General features: G+C 44.0%; 1 protein-coding gene across 4 annotated transcripts in view; it reads left to right on the forward strand.

Annotated features, from left to right (window-relative positions):
- The first annotated feature begins 2,601 nt into the window (after positions 1-2,601).
- The window catches only part of EXOC3L2 (exocyst complex component 3 like 2), an 83,173-nt gene continuing 67,655 nt past the window's right edge, over positions 2,602-18,119 (forward strand). Inside the window, exon 1 of one of the 4 annotated variants that reach the window (XM_029571197.1) lies at positions 2,602-2,818. The gene's annotated coding sequence lies outside the window, so the exon portion shown is untranslated. Of the gene's footprint in view, positions 2,819-2,897; positions 2,982-3,011; positions 3,117-18,119 lie in introns of those variants that run through there. The other 3 variants (XM_029571194.1, XM_029571195.1, XM_029571196.1) reach the window with 3 other exon arrangements.

Consider the following 18,119-nt stretch of genomic DNA (forward strand, 5'->3'; position numbering starts at 1 on the left):
CTTCCCTTTTTGCAAACTGAGGCCTCAATGTAATAAGGTGCCCTCGACTGTGTGTACATATTAACATGCACTTGTATGCACATTTTTGTACATACAACTTTACTCCCGCCATACAAGTAGTTTAGTGCACAAAAATGTGCTCACAAACATTAGGAAAACTGCACACACATTAATGTGCTTTGTTTAAATTCCATGTTAATCGAGGCAGTGGCTTAGCCAGAATTGATTTTTTTGGGTGGGCCCAAGGTTAATATGGATAGGCTGTAGACATTCAGGTCTGAACCCTACTAGTTGTACTCTTATTGATAAATAATGCCTTAGCATGCACCTTCAATGGGTTTCTAAGTAGTCTAGAACAGCTGTTATGCATCATGAGGGAAACTTTTTAGAATATTTTAACTCAATTATTTCAAGCATTTACCAACATAAAAAATTCCTTATTAATCTTTATATTGCAGTTTAGAAATACACAAGAATATCATGTAAAAATCTAAGAATAGTCAATCATGTCATAAAACAAATATCAATGTATTCGTTCATGAATCCTCTTCCCAGAAAGTCAGAGATCATTGTAATTACAATAAAATATAATCCTAAGAATGGGTGCACAGCAAAACAATGACAGTTCACATTACAACCCAATATGAAAAAAAACTATATTCAAATTCTGGAGTCACCTCAGCAAAAAAAAAAAGACTCCCTCCATTGCAAAACAGTTTGTGAAATAACACAACCCCCTGCAAGAATAAATAAATAATAATAAGGCTCCGAGACCCTTGCCATATCATACAATCAAAGCACTGATTCTCAGGACTCAAATAAGCGCGACCTTATGGAATGGGGATGGCCAACCATGGCAGCCTTGCTCTAGCAGGCCCTCTCACTGCCACAGATGGGCTCCCGTGACAGCCTTTCTTCAGCGGGCTCTCTTCTTCGGTTCATGGCGGCCATTCTTCAGGTCTCATTTGGTGTTGGGCAGCCCTGAACGGGTGGGCCTGAGCCCAAAGTGAGTTGGCCTCGGCCCACCCAGGCCCAGCTGTAGCTATGCCACTGAATCAAGGTATTAGTTATTACGCCCCAACGCAGAGAGGTGTGTAGACTTAACTCACATTTTCTTAACAGTGGGAATTTAACTCCTGGTCAGAGGTGGAATAAAGTTTCTAGGTCTATGTTAAGTCTATGGGGCTGAACCTGGAGTTTGTGGTGCCAGGGTCTTTTACTTGTGATGTATGCAGAGAAAACGCGTTTTATATGCAGAGAACTTGCTTTATGTACAACTCATGTTTTGGGGACGAAAAACATGATTTGTGAGCATTACACATTTTCTATGCAAAATATGTTTTATATGTGCTAAGCAATAGGCATGTCTGTGCATACATTTATGGGTTAGCAAGCTTTTTTGTTTTTTACTCCTAAAGCATTAGCATACTATTTGCTTACTGCATTGGCTTTAACTCTTATTTTAACTGGTGAGTAAAGTTCAGTGCACATTTTTCACTCATGTTTGAGACAGGGATATTGTGACCCTGTGAATTATCAGATAAAGCATTGTTGTGACAGCCTCCACCAGGGAGAATATGTCTAACTGCAGTGTGGATGTGCTGTCCTGGGGCAGGATCTTCCTCTAGCCTGGGGTTTGACAGGATCCTCCAATCATGCGGGCCGATACAGTAAAATTGCGGGAGAGCCACTCTCCTATGCGCGTGATACAGTATTTTAATTTATTTATTATTATTTTTTTTAACTTTTTTAAACTTTCGGGACCTCCGACTTAATATCGCACTTTTCCGGTGCCCGGAGAAATTAGCACTTACCCAAAGGCTACTGAATTGCGCGGGAATACCTAATAGGGCCATCAACATGCATTTACATGTTGCAGGCGCTATTAGGTTCGGAGGGGTTGGACGCGCTATTAATTAAGCCTGTTGCTATTAATTGTTTTACTGTTTATTTTATACGGTTACATGTGAAGCCTGTTGCTAAATTAATGTTTCACTGTAAACCGAGGTGATGTATTGCTATACGTACCGCGGTATAGAAGAACCTATAAATAAATAAATATTACCCCTTACTGAATAAGGGGTAAAGCTAGCTCGTCCAAAACGCGCGTCCAAATGCCAGCTAACAGTGCACTCCGTCGAAGCGCACTTTACTGTATCGGCCTGACTGTGATTAGTGACACACAAACACATGGAGACAGGAACTGAGCCAAGTGACTTATGCGTTGTGTGTTTACAGAATCCAGTACCTGATGCAGGTGAGTTATATGTAACTAGAGGTTTTTATGCTACATGGTTCTCTTATATACCACTAATAACCTTTCCTTATGCCTGTGTACGGTGCTACATACATGTCCTATGTGCTAAATAATAATAATAAACCCTTTTTGCTTCTCCCTTCCCCAAGTCAGAGGTGGTAGGGTTCCTGTTATTTTAACACCTCCAGGGTTACATCATTCCCAACCAAAGACTTCTTTGAATTTGCCTGAAGAATCCGTGTTTCCTCTCCTGAATGCTTCCAGACTCTAGCAGTGCATGCCGGTGAATGGTTACGCCGCCCCTCCCCCTCCTCCAGGAATAGTGGGGCGGGGAGGGTGTTTCAGGACAGACAGATAGCAGCCTGAGGAGACCTTAGCCCCTCTGAGGTCCAGCCCCAGCTCTGGGTGGGGTTTCCCGTCAGGAAACGTCCCCCATCTTCCCTCTCGCTAAAAGTAGGACTCCAGCTTGCAGGGTGGCGCAGTGGCAGGAGGCATCTCGGAGGTGTGGGGGCAGGGTTGACTGCCGAATGGATTAGCTGCTTTGCACGGTCCCCTCAGGAGGTGGGTAATACCGGGGGGAGGGGGGCGCTTATGTACATAAAATATGCTCCTGCACTTTTAGACATTGCAAACTGCTATCGGGAGTCTTCGTGGGCTGTAAGAACCAATACGTTGGGAGCACAAGCGTTTTCTAGCGCTCGGGGGTCCTTTTTACCAGCTCCAGGTGAGAGCAAGAGATTAACCGAGTCGGTAAAGGAGCCCCGGGCTTTCTGGAAGGAGGAAGTGGATCCTTGTTTGCAGTAGAGAGGAAAGAGGCTTTGGGTGCTGAACCTCCCTTCCGTCCCCTCAGTCTGTCTTGGTAAAAGCAAGTCAAAGCGGTTTCTTGTGGCTGGGGGATTGTTTAAACTGTTTTCTGCTTTGGGATTTGCTGACCTCCCTGCTGGGTCAAAAGCAAGGCGAGCACACTTCAGCCTTGGAACCTCTTCTAGTGTTTTGTTTTTTTTTCCTTTTACCAAATAGATTCAGTTTTGAGGTTAGTTCCACATTTTGTCATTTACACAGAAGGAAGATGGGGTATCTATGCAAAAAAGAACACTGCCGTGACCTATCGACATTCATTAATTCATTGTTAAATGTTAAAAGCTATTTGAATATACAGGCTAAAGAATGTTTGTTTGTTTAATTTTAAATCATTTTATCCCTAGCTTTGTTTCTGGTGCATAAGTGTCCCAGTGTTCCCAGAGTCTGGTTGCTTCATAGTGAACAAATGGATTTTTGTCCCTAATTAAGGTGATGATGATTTCTCTGTCTGCTCCATGCTAAATCTAACCCAGGCAATCTCTTAGAGGCCAATGTACTAACCCACAAAGAGCTTCACAGAAGCAATATCTTGCTTAAAAATGGCAAATAGCATGTGTAATCACACTTTCCCAGTCTCTATGCACCATCTGATGTTTTTCCATGTTGAGTTTTGTGTTTGTGAAGCCATTCACAAAAATTATGCAAAATCACTAACTAGCTGAGGAATCTTGCTGGTTAGTGATTTTCACAGACCAAAACTGAACATGGAAATTCAAGCAAAATGGCAATTTCCCACTCACCATCACAGGTGGGGTGTCAGCAGTGATGGACACTAGAGGCAAGAGGTTTTATTGTACAGCAAGATACCCCGAGGAGCGGGTATATTAGACACAGTCCAGAGTAGATGGTTCTCAAGCTGGATTCTCTGGTAGTGGCCCACAGCACGGGGTAGGCCGGAGGCTGGTGATAGAAGCAGGCACGAGGCAGTGTGGATCCGATAGTGGTCCACAGGGCGGGATAACCCGAGAATCCACACAGTGAAGAGGAGAGTAGAGCAGATCTTGTACTCACTCTGTAGTCCAGCAGCAACTCTACTGTCGTAGTCACAGTGAAGACCAGAGGCAACGGAGCACTGGAGGTTCGTCCGTAGTAGCAGCAAGCGTATAGTCAGTAAGCTGGAGAAAGAGACTCGCAGAGAAGGCTCTCCGAGGAGCGGATAGCCCTGAGTATAGCGAGGCCCCTGAGGAGCGGGTACCTGAGATACTCAGACTGGAAGGTACGCACAGCGAGGCAAACGTCTCAAGGTGGAATGAAGCAAGACGGAAATCCTTGCTAACTCGTAGCTAGGAAGGTTAGCTGGGTTTAAGTATCATAGGCAAATGACGTCATGCGGTGGGGATGCCCCCGAGGTTCCCGCCATGACGTGGATAAGAGTGCGGCAGGCGCGCGCGCATGTGCCCTAGGTTATACCCAACCAAGATGGTGGCCGGGATTGCCCACGTCGTCCCGGGAACGCCACGGAGGTTGGCATGCAGAGGTAGAGGTGGCCATCTCTCCCAGAGTCGTAGGAGGTGAGCAGCAAAGGTTGCAGCCGTCTGCAACCGGGCGCAACAGGTTTATGGACTTTCCTCCAGGTACTTGTCCAAATCTTTTTAAAACCCAGCTACACTAACAACTTTCACTATGTCCTTTAATAATGATGAATTCCAGAGCTAATTGGCTTTCCCCGTTCCCTCCGCCCCCAGCCCTACCTAAATACCCCCCCCCCCCACACCTTTATTTTTTTAATTTACGCCTTCCAGGTGCCGGCACGCGATCCCCCGGCATGGTCGCTGTGCTGGAGGCCTTGGTCCCGCCCACTCCCCGCCCCTTTTTTCAAGCCCTGGGACATTCACGCATCCCGGGGCTTGTGCGCGTCGCTGGGCCTATGTAAAGTAGGCTCGGCGCGCGCAGGAGCGGGTTTGAAAGGGTTACGCACGTATATTACGCATGTAACCCTTTTAAAATCCGCCCCTAAGTGTGATACGTGAGCATACAATAAGGCTTCCTAATATAGTAACGTTTACATTATATCATGAGATTGGGAAGGAAAAAGAAACAGATTGGAGCTAAGAACTGAGAAGGAAAATACATGGTTGGGCCATTTGGGCTTTTTCTGCTGTCACTTATTACATTAAATGCCCCAGACATTATGTATGTGATTACAATTAGATGTTTCTTCTATTTATATACAATTTTTATGTAACTCATCTTGACATCCCATGGGTATCAGGTGTAAAAATAGTGTTAACTGCATACACACACACGTTACTATGTTTATGTAAAACAAGAGGCCGAAGGGCATGTTTTGCTTCTTGCGTCTTATTTTCATTTGGCAAGCACAGAATTGGGGAAACTAAAATCAGATAAAGATCAGCTGGCCCATCCAGTCTCTGCTTATTCTCCCTTCCTCTTGTGATTTCACAGAGCCTACTCGATTTCCAGGCTTACCCCTTTCTCCTCTGCCCATCCCGGGCTTTACCCCTTGCTCCTCTGTACTAGCCCGTGATTTTCCTGAGTTGTGATTCTATGTTGGCCTCCCACCTCCCCTGGTAGGCTGTTCACTGCACCCCCGCCCTTTTGGAGAAAAAGAATTTCCGTAACGTTAAAGCCAAGCCTTTAAGCCTCATCTATCCTCACCCCCTTGTTCTGGAACTTGTTTCATTGAAAGAAATGCATCTTGTGCATGGGGGGATTTGAAAGTCTCAGTCACATCCCCTCCTCTCTGGGGGCAGGGGCAGTAGTAGGCACCGGCACACTGGGCCCGTTTCCGCATTCTGTATGCAGTGTGCCAGCCCGTGACGCCCAGCCCATCTTTTTTTTTCCTTTTATTTAACAGGTTTATAATGAATTTTACAGAAGAGAGGAATATTCTTTGTCAGAAATACCCACTTTCCTAGAAACAAGCAATAATTCAAATATAACGTGAACATAATATTTAGTACCATTGAAAGAGAGAGTTAAGGTCACGGGAGGGAGGGAGGGAGGGAGGAAGAAACAGCAGGAAAGGAAAGAACATCGGAAAGTACTAAATAAAACAGGTGGGTGAGTGCAACAAACAAAATCAACCACTGCCCCCCATCGGTGCGGGGCTAATCCCAGACGCCACCCTGGACTCCACAGATCTCTCAAGCTGAGTGGGATTATAAAACACCTATGTAGCTCTTTAGTTAAATTTCAAATGCCTTAAAAGGAAATTTCAAAAAGAAATCTGCTCCCAATCCAAGAACAGCTTGCCTGAGTCCTAAAAAAGCTTTTTCATCTTCCTGAGTCCGCCTGGAAAGATGAAGGAAAACCCTGATCTTGGCCTTACAGAGCTCCGTATCTCTCTTTCAAAAGCAAGATGTCAAAAGCCAGAGAGACCAACAGTGGCACTCTAGAAACAAGAGGCTCCGTAGAAGACTCCAGAAATGCAGACCATTCAAGGTTATCCATATTAGAATTATCCCCTTCGAAGATAATATACCTGGGCTATAGGAGGAAAAGCTTAAGAGGCATGTTTCACGACATCAGAAAATGCTGTGCCTTTTTAAGGGGGCAGGTTAAACGGGATGCTGCTGCACAGGGCTCAAATGCTGGCTCCGAGCATTGCGTCGACAGACGAAGAGGAGTCCGTAGCTTTGGACGAGGGCCCCCTTACCCTGCACCCCAAGCCTCAAATCCAGCAAGCCATCCCATGAGGCCTCTGCTCTGGAGTTTACCTAGCTACGTCCGTAAGTAAGATAACCTAGTGACGGCAGATAAAGACCAAATGGTTCAGGCACTTTGCCCAGCAAGTGGCTTATGGTAGTAACTGCCTCATTGTGCAGGCTACTCCCGTGCGTTGGGCTAATGGTAGTAACCGCTGCACCATGCGGGTTACCCTGCAGTCGAATTGTGTTGTCTACGGCGCCAAAAATGGCGCCGGCCGTAGACAACACGATTCGACTGCAGGAGGTCGTTCCGGACCCCCGCTGGACTTTTGGCAAGTCTTGTGGGGGTCAGGAGGCCCCCCCAAGCTGGCCAAAAGTCCCTGGGGGTCCAGCGGGGGTCCGGGAGCGATCTCCTATGCTCCTGACCTCGGGGGACAAAAACAAAATGGCGCCGGCGCTACCTTTGACCAGTCATATGACAAGGCAAAGGTAGCGCCGGCGCCATTTCTACAAGCACCGGAGGTCCGAGAGTAAAAGATCACACCGGGACCCTTCCTCTGGACCCCAGGTAATTTTTGACGATTTAAAATATATCGGACGATATTTTAAATCGTCAAAAAACGATTCACATCCCTAATCTGCACAGCACCCTCCGATCTGCTTAGTGGCTGAGACAGAAATAAACTCTTCTTACCTTAATGTTTCCTTAATAAATACAAATGCAGAAGAGGGGATCTTACGAATCCACGTTTTGCTGGTGCATTAAGGAGCAGATACCGCTGCGTCTCCCCTGACACAGGAGTAATACTCCCTCGGAAAGCCAGGGTCACTCCCAGGGCCATCGGGAGCCCGTTTTGCTGAGCTCTGCGTCGCCCCCTCCACCCTACTTATAAAAACAGTCAAAGAATCCAACCAAACCGAGTCCACTTTCAAGTGAGAAACGATTGGAAGCAGCTGGAAGAAAAAAATGTGGGGAACGTCTGACGCGGCCAAAACCGGCAAGCGGAAGGCCACCCCCACCCCCAATCCAGATTCTCGTTCCCGGTCTTTGGTTAGGGGCAAGCAGGGAAGGCAAAGACTGACAGACCCTCGCAGTTTTTCCTGTAGTGAGAAAAATAAGCTAAAAATCTGTGGGAAACTTCCCTCTGTTGTTCTGGGAAACTTCGCTGGACTTTCTCTTGCCCTGTACTCTTGTTTTTGGCCGCAGGACTAGGTCAGGAAGCCCTTAACAACAAGCCCACACGGCAATAACTCAATTGCTGTCGATTTTGCTGTAAGCCATCTTGAGACCAGCTTTTGGGAAAGGTATCAAATCTAAGTGCATAAGTAAAATAAATACATTTTAAGATCTTGTCACCCGTAGGCACTGAATTCATAGCCTTCCTCCCCATCTTCAGCAGTGGCAGCATAGTGCTCTCTCCTGCTGCCGCTCTGGCACAACTTTTCCTTTTTCTGTTCTCGTTGCCTCTTCTCTCCTCCTGCCCAACAGCATTCCCAGCTCTTTCCATGCCCGGTAGGACCCCTCCTTCCTCCACCCAACCACATCTTGCTCTCGCTCCCCCTCCCTCCCCAGCAGCATCCATTGCCCTCTCTTTTTTTCCCCCTTGTACCGGCAGCAGATTCATCCAGGCTTTGTCGCATACCGCGTGGTCTGACTCTCACAGGCGGCACCTGACAGCATCGTATTGGCAATTCTGCACTGCCAATAGCAGCGTGATGGTTCAGCGCTCTCTTATGCATTATGCCCCAGGGCAGATGTCGCACTTGCCCTGTTCTTGGCTAACACCTTCAAAATTTGAAACATGATGGCAGAAAAAGATCCTATGGCCTATCTGATCTGCCCGCCCACTCCAACTACTCAGCTCTACAATCTCTACACCTGATTCAAAGATCCTTGAGATTGTTCCATGCTTGCTTGAATTCAGATGCTGTCCTTATCTCCACCACCTACTGGGAGGCTGTTCCATGCATCCACCACCCTTTCTGTAAAGACATATGTCTCCTCATCCCATGACCCCCTCGTTCCTGAGCTTCATTTCCATTGAAAGAGGCCTGCCTCCAGTGTATTTATTTAAATGTCTCTCTCATATTTCCCCTATCCTACCCTTCCTCTAGGGTGTACATATTTAGATCTTTGTCTGTTCCCATATGCTTTACAGTGAAGACCATTGATCCTTTTAGTAACCACCATCTGCACCAACTCCATACTTTTTGAAAGTGCAGTCTCCAGAATTATGCACAGTATTGCAAACGAGCTCTCACAGGGACTTAGACAAGGCTAATATCACCTCCTTTTTTTCTGCTGACCATTCCTCTCCCTATGCACCCAATCCGCTTTCTGGCTTTTGCCATCATCTTTACCTACCTGTTTGTCCAGCTTGAGATCATGAGATACAGTCACCCCCAGTTCCCATTCTTGATTCATGCATAGAATTTCACCCCTTAGACTGTAGTGCTTCCCTGCATTTTTTTTTTTTTAGCATAAAATCTTAGCTGCCAGATACTAGACCAGTGGAGGAGTGGCCTAGTGGTTAGAGCAGGGTTGAAACCAAGGTTCAAATCCCACTGCTGCTCCTTGGGCAAGTCACTTTACCCTCCTTTACCTCAGGTACAAACTTAGATTGTGAGCCCTCTGGGGATAGAGAAATACCTACAGTACCTGAATGTAATCTGCTTTGAAGTGCCAAAAAGAATATAAAATGAATACAAAGAAAAGTAAGACCATACCTCCAGCTTTGCTAGATCCCAACTCCTGTTATCCACACCTTGTTGCATATTTTGGTTATCGTCTGCAAAAAGACAAACTTTTTTTCCAGTAGTCCTTCTGCAACATGGCTTATGAAAATGTTAAATGGAACTGGTCCAAGGGCTGATCCCTGCAATACACCACTAGTAACTCCCCTCTCCTTGGAGTGAGCTCCATTTTTACCATTACCCTTTGACTCCCAGTCAGTCACTTTAGGACCCGCACCAAGGGCACTCGGTTTATTTATGTCACCTATGTGCCACCATGTCAAAGGGCTGGCCTTACTGAAATCCAGGTACATTACTTCTAAAACGCTCCCTGATCCAACTCTTTGGTCACCCAGTCAAAGAAAATGGTCAGATTTGTCTGACAAGCCCAACCTCTGGTAAAAACCCTGCTGCCTCGGATCTTGTAATCCATTAAATTCCAGAAACTGCATTAACCTTTGAGTTTTTTTTAGCAGCGATTCCAATAGTTTACTCACCACAGAAATCAGATTAATCAGCCTGCAGTTCCCGGCCTCCTGTGACGAGGAAACACCACCACCTGCCTCCAGTCCTCCCGAACTACTTCTGACTCTAGGCAAGGTCAGCCCGCGCGCCTCTAAATTCCCTTAAAACCCTCCAATGTATCCCATCCAGCCCCATTCCATTATCTACTTTTAGTTTATCTAGCTCCTCACAAAAACAGTCATCTTGCTTTCAATACTATTTAAGGTCCATACTGGAAAGTTATCCAGGTAAATGAATATTTGGGCACTTGTCTGGCTGGATAAATTAGGGGCGTTCCAGGGATGTGTGTGTGTATATGAATATACATAGAAGTTGCTACTTAGCCGGATAAGTTTAGACCTGCTATTGAGTCTCAATATCGCTGCTTAGACGGATAAGTTATCTGGCTAAATAGCACCACTCTGATCTGCCCACGAGCTAGCCAGATAAGTGACTTCTCCAGCTATCTAGTGGCTGCTGAACATAACGGGATATTCAGTGGCCACTAGATAGCTGGATAAGCCCTACTTATCTGGCTTTTGAATATTGACATTGAAATATTTTAGTTGCAATAATTTTTGGTTGGAACACTCCACCAGTGTGTCCAGTGCCCTAAAGCAAGGCTTTCCTATTGTGAGTACAACTGGGAGATGAACAGTAGAGAGATCAAGAGCGTGTGTTAGACCCCATCCCAGTAAGCCTAGGGCCCTGGAGGTTGAATCCCCTTCCCCACCAGAGAGACCCTGGCACCCCAGGGTGCAAATATTATGCTGGTGTGAGAAGAGGGAGATCTGGGAGAAACCATGTGCTCCTGCATTCCGGGAGATCCCCCAAAAAGGGGTGTTATTAACATATCTAAAAACATTTTGTAAAAAGTCTTGTCCCCCCCCATTTTACGCTATTAACTATTTTTCTTCCATTTCCACTTTTTGTTCTGCTTTCACAGCTTCTATTAGCTTTTCCAGATGATGTCACCTGTCTTGCTCGTTCTGTGATCTCTTGTAATTTATGAATGTTAAGCTTTGTGGCCTTTGCTGAAATCTGGACATGACATTGCCCTGAAGAAGGATGGAGGAACCAGCCAAAGCTGGATGGTAGTATTTGCCCAACCTAACTGAAAGCAGGCACAGTCAGCTGTGCATCTCTGTACAGCCCACGTGTCGTCATACCACTCTGAGACGCTGCCTTCAATCAGTTACAAGGAAACTGAAATTTTGAAAGTGAAAATGACCTCCCGCATCAAGGTCAAGTGCCCCTTTCATATTCTAACTCTCTCTCTTCTCTGCCTCTCCAAGTGTCCCTTTAGCTTCTTGGGACAGACGGACTGGAGCCTGATCAAATTAACTTGCCCCACAACACACTGCAAAGGAAATGCTAAAAGTGGCTGAGAATCGTTTTTATAGGAGGGGGGGGGAGGAGAGGGTTGGCGGTGTAGTGTGTGTGTGTGGGGAGTCTCATCACTTTAAACTGCATTCAGATAGCTTGCAAAGTTTTATTCTGTTCCCGCTTTGGATATGATTCCAAGGACTCGTGGTTATTTTATTCTAATATATTGATTTCGTTGTTTTTGTTTGGCAGTTTCCTCCCGCTGCTTTGTACTTCCAGCTCAGTTGGAATCGGGGCCAGGGTCTGGCACCCTAAACCTTCAGCCACAACTATCCAGAGATGCTTCCCCTTTTATATCTGCTCCCAACTTACTTTAGTCTCTGGTAATTGGGTACCATGAGGAGACCCTGGAGGCAATCCTGATCTGTTGTGTGCAGTCAGCCAGGTAGACATCAAACCATGACAAAGCTATGCCAGATATCCGGATATTAACTGGCCTAGAGATCAGGACTTGATGGTTCAGGGTATCAAAAGCAGCTGATATATCTAATAACATAACTTATACTACTGTCAAACCCCCATCTAATAGTGTCTAAGGTGGATAATAACTTTAAGAGGTGTTCCAAAAAGCCAAACTGCTGATAACGAAGTACAGAATATCCATCAATGACGTCAATCAGTTGGTTAAGCACAACTATCTCAGTTACCTTTTGAGAGGAACGGGAGAGATGAGATTGGGCGATAGTTCGCCAGAACCATGGGTTCAGCAGACTTTTTTTTTTGGAACATGTAACAGGCCTTCAGTTAAGGAGAAATTTTTTTTTATTTACTCTTTATTGAAATTATAACATTTAAACAATGACATAATTTAAGAAATAAAATAATAATCATATATTAATACATAGAACATGTACCAATCAAGCAATTATACAATTATATAGCCCACATGTAGAGGTTAGAAGCAAAACAATAACCTGAAAACAGTATCCATTTCTTTATTGCAACCTACTTTCCCCTTCCGCCCCTCTAACTGCAATTACCTGAAGTTCAATTTTGTCTCTAAGAAACTGATCCAAATGCATAGGATCTACAAACACAAATTTTTTATTCTGGTAAGTTACTATTTATTTATTTAAAGAATTTATATACCGGGGTTCCTGTATAGTATACATATCACCCCGGTTTACAAGGAACCAAAACTATCTCTAAGGAACCGTAACTATCGCTTCATTTAGCGGTTAACATTAAACATTTAGCGGTTTACATTGAACATAGTTAATTTGAGAAAACATAAACATAAAATAGTTAATTTGAGAAAAGGTATATAATATAAGCTGGGGAAGATACGGAGGATATGAAATGCCTTTTTTCTTGCTCATTAGTTCTATGGGAAAGCTTGTTCGAACAACCAAGTCTTAAGTTTCTTTTTAAATGTAGCGTGGCACGGTTCAAGGCGAAGGTCCGGAGGGAGCGAGTTCCAGAGAGAAGGGCCCGCTGTGGATAGAGCACGTTTCCTGAGGGAGGATTTCGCCTGTTGTGTGGTTAGTCTGTACTGATATGCGCTTCTAGTTGGTTTCACTGATGTGTGTAGCTGAATTTGAAATGTTAAATTGAGTGGAGCGATATTATGTAAGGCCTTATGTATCATCATTAAGGACTTGAATTGGATCCTGTATTTTATCGGGAGCCAGTGTAGATGATGCAGGATTGGGGTGATATGGTCTCTTTTTTTGGCATTTGAGAGAATTCTTGCCGAGGCATTCAGGACCATCTGAAGTGGTTTTGTGGTGCAAGCTGGTAGGCCAAGGAGGAGAGAGTTACAGTAGTCCAGTTTTGGGAGTATGATGGCTTGTAGAACCATGCGGAAATCTCTGTACAGAAGGAGTGGTTTTAGTTTCTTTAAGGTTTGTAGTTTAAAGAAACATTCTTTTGTTGTGTTATTGACGAATTTGTTGAAGCTGAATCCACTGTCTAAGATGACTCCCAGGTCCTTTACTTGTTGAGAAAAGGTATCCGGACTTTGGTTGGCGTTCGGAGGAGTGGATGGGACATAGTTTTCCGGTGCTATAATGAGGATTTCAATTTTGTTTGTGTTTAAGACTAGGTTGAGGCTGGTGAGAAGGTTGTTGATAGCTGCGAGACATTTACTCCAGTGTGACATGGCTTTGTGTAGTGTGTCCTCTATAGGGATGAGGATTTGTATGTCATCCGCATATAGGAAGTGTATAAGCTTGAGGTTGGTGAGTAATTGGCAGAGAGGGAGAAGATATATATTGAAGAGAGTCGGGGAGAGGGATGAACCTTGCGGAACTCCCCTTTTAGATTCGATGGCACGAGACTCTTTGTTATTTATCCTGACCTTGTATGATCTGTCCTCCAAAAAAGATTTGAACCAGTTGAACGCTGCTCCTGTAATGCCAATGTCCGTTAGGCGTTGCAGGAGGCACAGGTGGTTTACAGTATCGAACGCTGAAGAGAGATCCAGGAGAGCGAGGAGGCAAGGTTGGCCTTTTTCTAGATTAAAGATAATGGTGTCTGATAGTGAGGCTAATAGCGATTCTGTGTTCCTAGTCTTACGAAAACCAAATTGGTTTGGGGTGAGGATGTTATTTTCTTCAAGAAAGTCTGAAAGTTGTTTGTTAACCACTTTTTCCATAGTTTTGGCTAACATAGGGAGGTTTGCTATAGGTCTGAAGTTGGCTGGATCTGAGGTGGGAAGGTTGGGTTTTTTGAGGAGCGGTTTGAGCATGGCTAACTTGAGTTGGTTGGGAACTTGACCTTGAGTGAGAGAGCAGTTGATGATGTCTGCAACAGGTTTGGCTATGGTGTTGGTGATCATACTCAGGGTGTTTGAAGGGATATGGTCCGATGGGTGAGAGGAAGGTTTTATTTTTTTGAGAATGTTCTCTATTTCTAAAGTAGATGTGGGATCAAACTTGTCCAGCACTGATGGGGTTGTGTTGGGTTGTAAGGTGGTTGAGTGCAATGATTGTTGGGCGGTTGAGTGCGGAGGCTGTTGATCTGTTGTGTCCAAAGATTGTTGAGCGGTTGAGTGAGCTGATTGTTGAATGTGGTTTGGAAGTGTAGCTGCTCCTTTGAGGGGGGCTAGGAGTGATGTGATTTTGTTGTCGAAGAAGGCAGCTAGTTCATTCGCTTTGTTGAGAGCTTGGTCGTCTGGAATGGTAGGCGCAGGAGGTTTAGTAAGGGTAGAAACGTATGAGAAAAGTGCTCTTGAATCAAATATGAGGTGGTGGATCTTTTTGGAGAAGAATTCTCTCTTGGTTTTGTTGATGTCATTTCTGTATGAGTTGAGGCACTCTTTGTAGATGAGGAGGGTGGTTGAAGATGGGTTTCTTCGCCAATTTTGTTCCTTGGATCTCAATTCATGTTTGCGTTTTTTCAGCTCAGGAGTGAACCAAGGTTTCCTGTTGTCTTTGTTAGGGTTGATATATTTAGTCGTCATGGGGCACATTTGGTCTGCAACCTTTTTAGTGATGTTGGTCCATGAAGAAGTCGCTGAGTTGGCATACTAAACACTTACATGGGTATTTTAAGAAATATCTAGCTCCTATGTCTAGGACCTTCTGTTTATAAGACAAAAATAGCTTCCGGCGAGCCTGGGTGGCTTTAGAAACGTCCAGAAAAATTTGGACTTTTTGTCCACAAAAAACTACATGTTTATTTTGAAAATATTTTTGGAAAACCAAATCTCTCTCAGATTTTAAAGAAAATGAAACCACCAAAGTGGCTCTGGATGCTATATTATCAGTTGAATCTTCCAGGAATGTAGTGATGCCTGGACTTTCCAGGACATCCATTCCCCCTTCCTGTGCTGTTATCTTTTTCCTATTTGGAATATAGTAAATTTTTGATAGAACAGGTACTCTATCTTCCTCAAAAGATAGAATATCACACACATATTTCTTAAATAGTTCCTTAGAGGAAAGCAGGCGGGTAATCGGAAAACTAAGAAAACGTAAATTATTAATTCTTATTTCATTCTCTAGCTGCTCAATCTGGTTGTGAAGAAATAAATTATCCTTAATAAAGGACGTACATACATTTTGCAAAGAACCAGACTGAGCACTAAATGTAGAAATAGAAGTAGCAAAATTATTTAACCTATTATCGTGTTCCAGTAACTTATCTCTCGTTTGAGATGAGAAATTATGAATTTGAGAAATAGTACTTGTCACTTTCTTGTCTACCTGAGAAATAAGTCTCCACAAATCCAACAACGAGACATTTTCTGGTTCTGTACTTCCCCCAACTGGCTCAGTTATAGAAGGTATTACAACAGGCAAAGGCAAAAGGGATAGATTAGTTATAACCGGTTCAATACGAGGAGTACCTCTGCTATCCCCTCCCCCAAGTCCTTCCACCCCTAATGAAGAGTGGTGGTTACCCTGGGGGGTGACAACAGTTGCCCCTGGAAGTGTCCCGCTGTCCAATTGCAAGGCTACTGGTTGTAGGGGTGGTTGCACAGGGCCGGGACTCAAAGATATCCCCGAGGGTGACCCACCCAGATGTACCACGTGGTCGTCCATCGGCCCAAACTTTATCGATGTGGAGGGTATAGGAGAAGAGGTCCAGGTCTTAGATTTTCTTTTCTTCCCCATTTTTTCCTCCCAGGGGCGCGCCCCTTTGGCGCGCTGCTGTGCCCCTGATTTTATAGTTCTTCCGGGCTCCTCCCAGCGACGTCAGGGCTCACGAGGGGGGCGTTCCTCTCCCTCACTTTCTCCTTTTGTCGGCGCGGCAAGCTGTCTCTCACCTCGGGGATCCTCCTCCTCCTCTCTGGATTCAGGTATCGGCTTCCTCCCTCAGTTAAGGAGAAATTTAACTCTGGTGACACAAATGCTTATCTTCTTTAATAGTTGTTTTTTTTTTTTTTTTTGTTAAACTATGGCACATGGCTTTCAAGGACATGAAGAGTAATTTATCTTATTCATAATTTTGAATAATTTCAGTTCTCAATACTGAAGAAAAATGGTCCCATTTTCTCTAGGCTTATTAACCATGGATTTGAAAGTATGGCCTAAAATGACCACATTTCTCAATTTTTGAGAAAAAGGTGGCAAAGTCCTTATATGATATAGTGGACAGTGCAGATTTTGATCTATCAGTTGCAATTGAATAACGACAGGTAAGATGTCTCAGTCTGAATTATTATTTCATGTGGATTATTCTCTGAGGAATGAATCCTGAGGGAATAATATGATCTTTTTGCTTTATTTACCAATGTCCTATAGGAATCTAAAGCAATCAATACTCTTGTTTATTAATTTTATTATAATTCTGTATTTTATTTTGAATGTTACATTTGTAAATTGCCTAGTGCTTCAGGCAATTTCTTAAATTTTAATAAACATAAAGGACTCAAAATGGTGGGTTGATTACGCCAGTGGTGCTCCAGTCTATATAATGACTGGTATATTTTAAGGAATGGGTAACCAAGGTGCCTTCTTTAGATGATGCAGGGAAACTGGTCTCAAGGGGGCTAATTTGTCAGTCATTATCAAATGTGCATACAAAAGGACCCCTACCACTGTTTTATCTAAAGACAAAAATAAACCAGTATAGAACAGTAAGACCTGAAGACATTTTTATGACCAGCGCTATCTCTATCACGCAGTCTTCATATATTTATTCATCAGAGAACATCTTAACATTGTGAATACTTTATTACACTATACATTCTGAATTTAACCTCAAAATTTTTTAAAACCCCATTAGCATCAATAAATATATTAACCCATTCAAATAAAATACACAAAAAAATACACCACTCTATCATCATACACACTACTCACCATACTGCAACACACACCTCTTCCATTTACCATCATATAACCAGCACCAAAATGGCATCTAAATAATATCGATTCTGAAGTTATCAATATACTCTTCAAGTGTGTATCAACTTAGTGTTGAAACCTTCAGTGTCTAGATCAGGCCGCACAGTTCGAAAATGTTGAGGACTCCTCTAGCATCCCTTCCAATGTTTATAAATAACCCAACCCTTCTACTTAAAATATATGGATCCACCAAAAAATCCAGCGTTTTAATTCTTCCTCATTGTCAAATGCCAAGTGTCAGCCACCATAATTAAATCCTTTACACTGGAATCAACACGTAGGGGCAACAGGTGGCCTCTAAGGTGGTCAACTTCAATGCAACCACACCCAAACACCATTTGCTGACCAGGAACTTCCACTTTTTGGTTGGTTGATAACACAACATTAAAAGGTAACAAGCAATGTTCAGACCAAAGCTCACTTCCAGCAGTGACAGCTGAGGAATTATAGGTGTAAAGGGTGGAGATGACAAACGCAAGGTCCAATCTGTGACCATGTTTATGGATGGGATAGCAAATAATTTGCTCCCAAGCCAAAGCAAGACATTGCTTCCAAAAAGTCTTCCAGGGAGCTGACAGCAGATATTGATCGGCATGTACATTGAAATCTTCAAGTAAAATAGTGGATCTTAAATCAAAATCTACATTGGTTAATAGTTTAATGAATGGGGAGGAATTATATGAAAGTAGGCCAGGAGGACAGTAAGTCTGACAGATGTTAAACACTGGTGAAGAGAATAGAAAAACCCACAGCCTTTCTGATCCCTTCACGCACTCTTTTTTTGCCTTCCAACATCCCATCCTATCACTCTCTCCTTCCGGGCCCTTTTCACCCCACTGTGGTCCTCAGCAGCAGAGACAGAAGGGTCTGGGATAGTCACGTGATAAGCAGGAAGCCACCGCACCCAGGAAAGGAAGAAGCAGTGTAGCCTCCTAAATCGTGCTGGGAAAAATGCTAAAAAATCAAAAGCCA

Source organism: Rhinatrema bivittatum, chromosome 11, assembly GCF_901001135.1.
Source record: "Rhinatrema bivittatum chromosome 11, aRhiBiv1.1, whole genome shotgun sequence".
Classification (NCBI taxonomy): Eukaryota; Metazoa; Chordata; class Amphibia; order Gymnophiona; family Rhinatrematidae; genus Rhinatrema; species Rhinatrema bivittatum.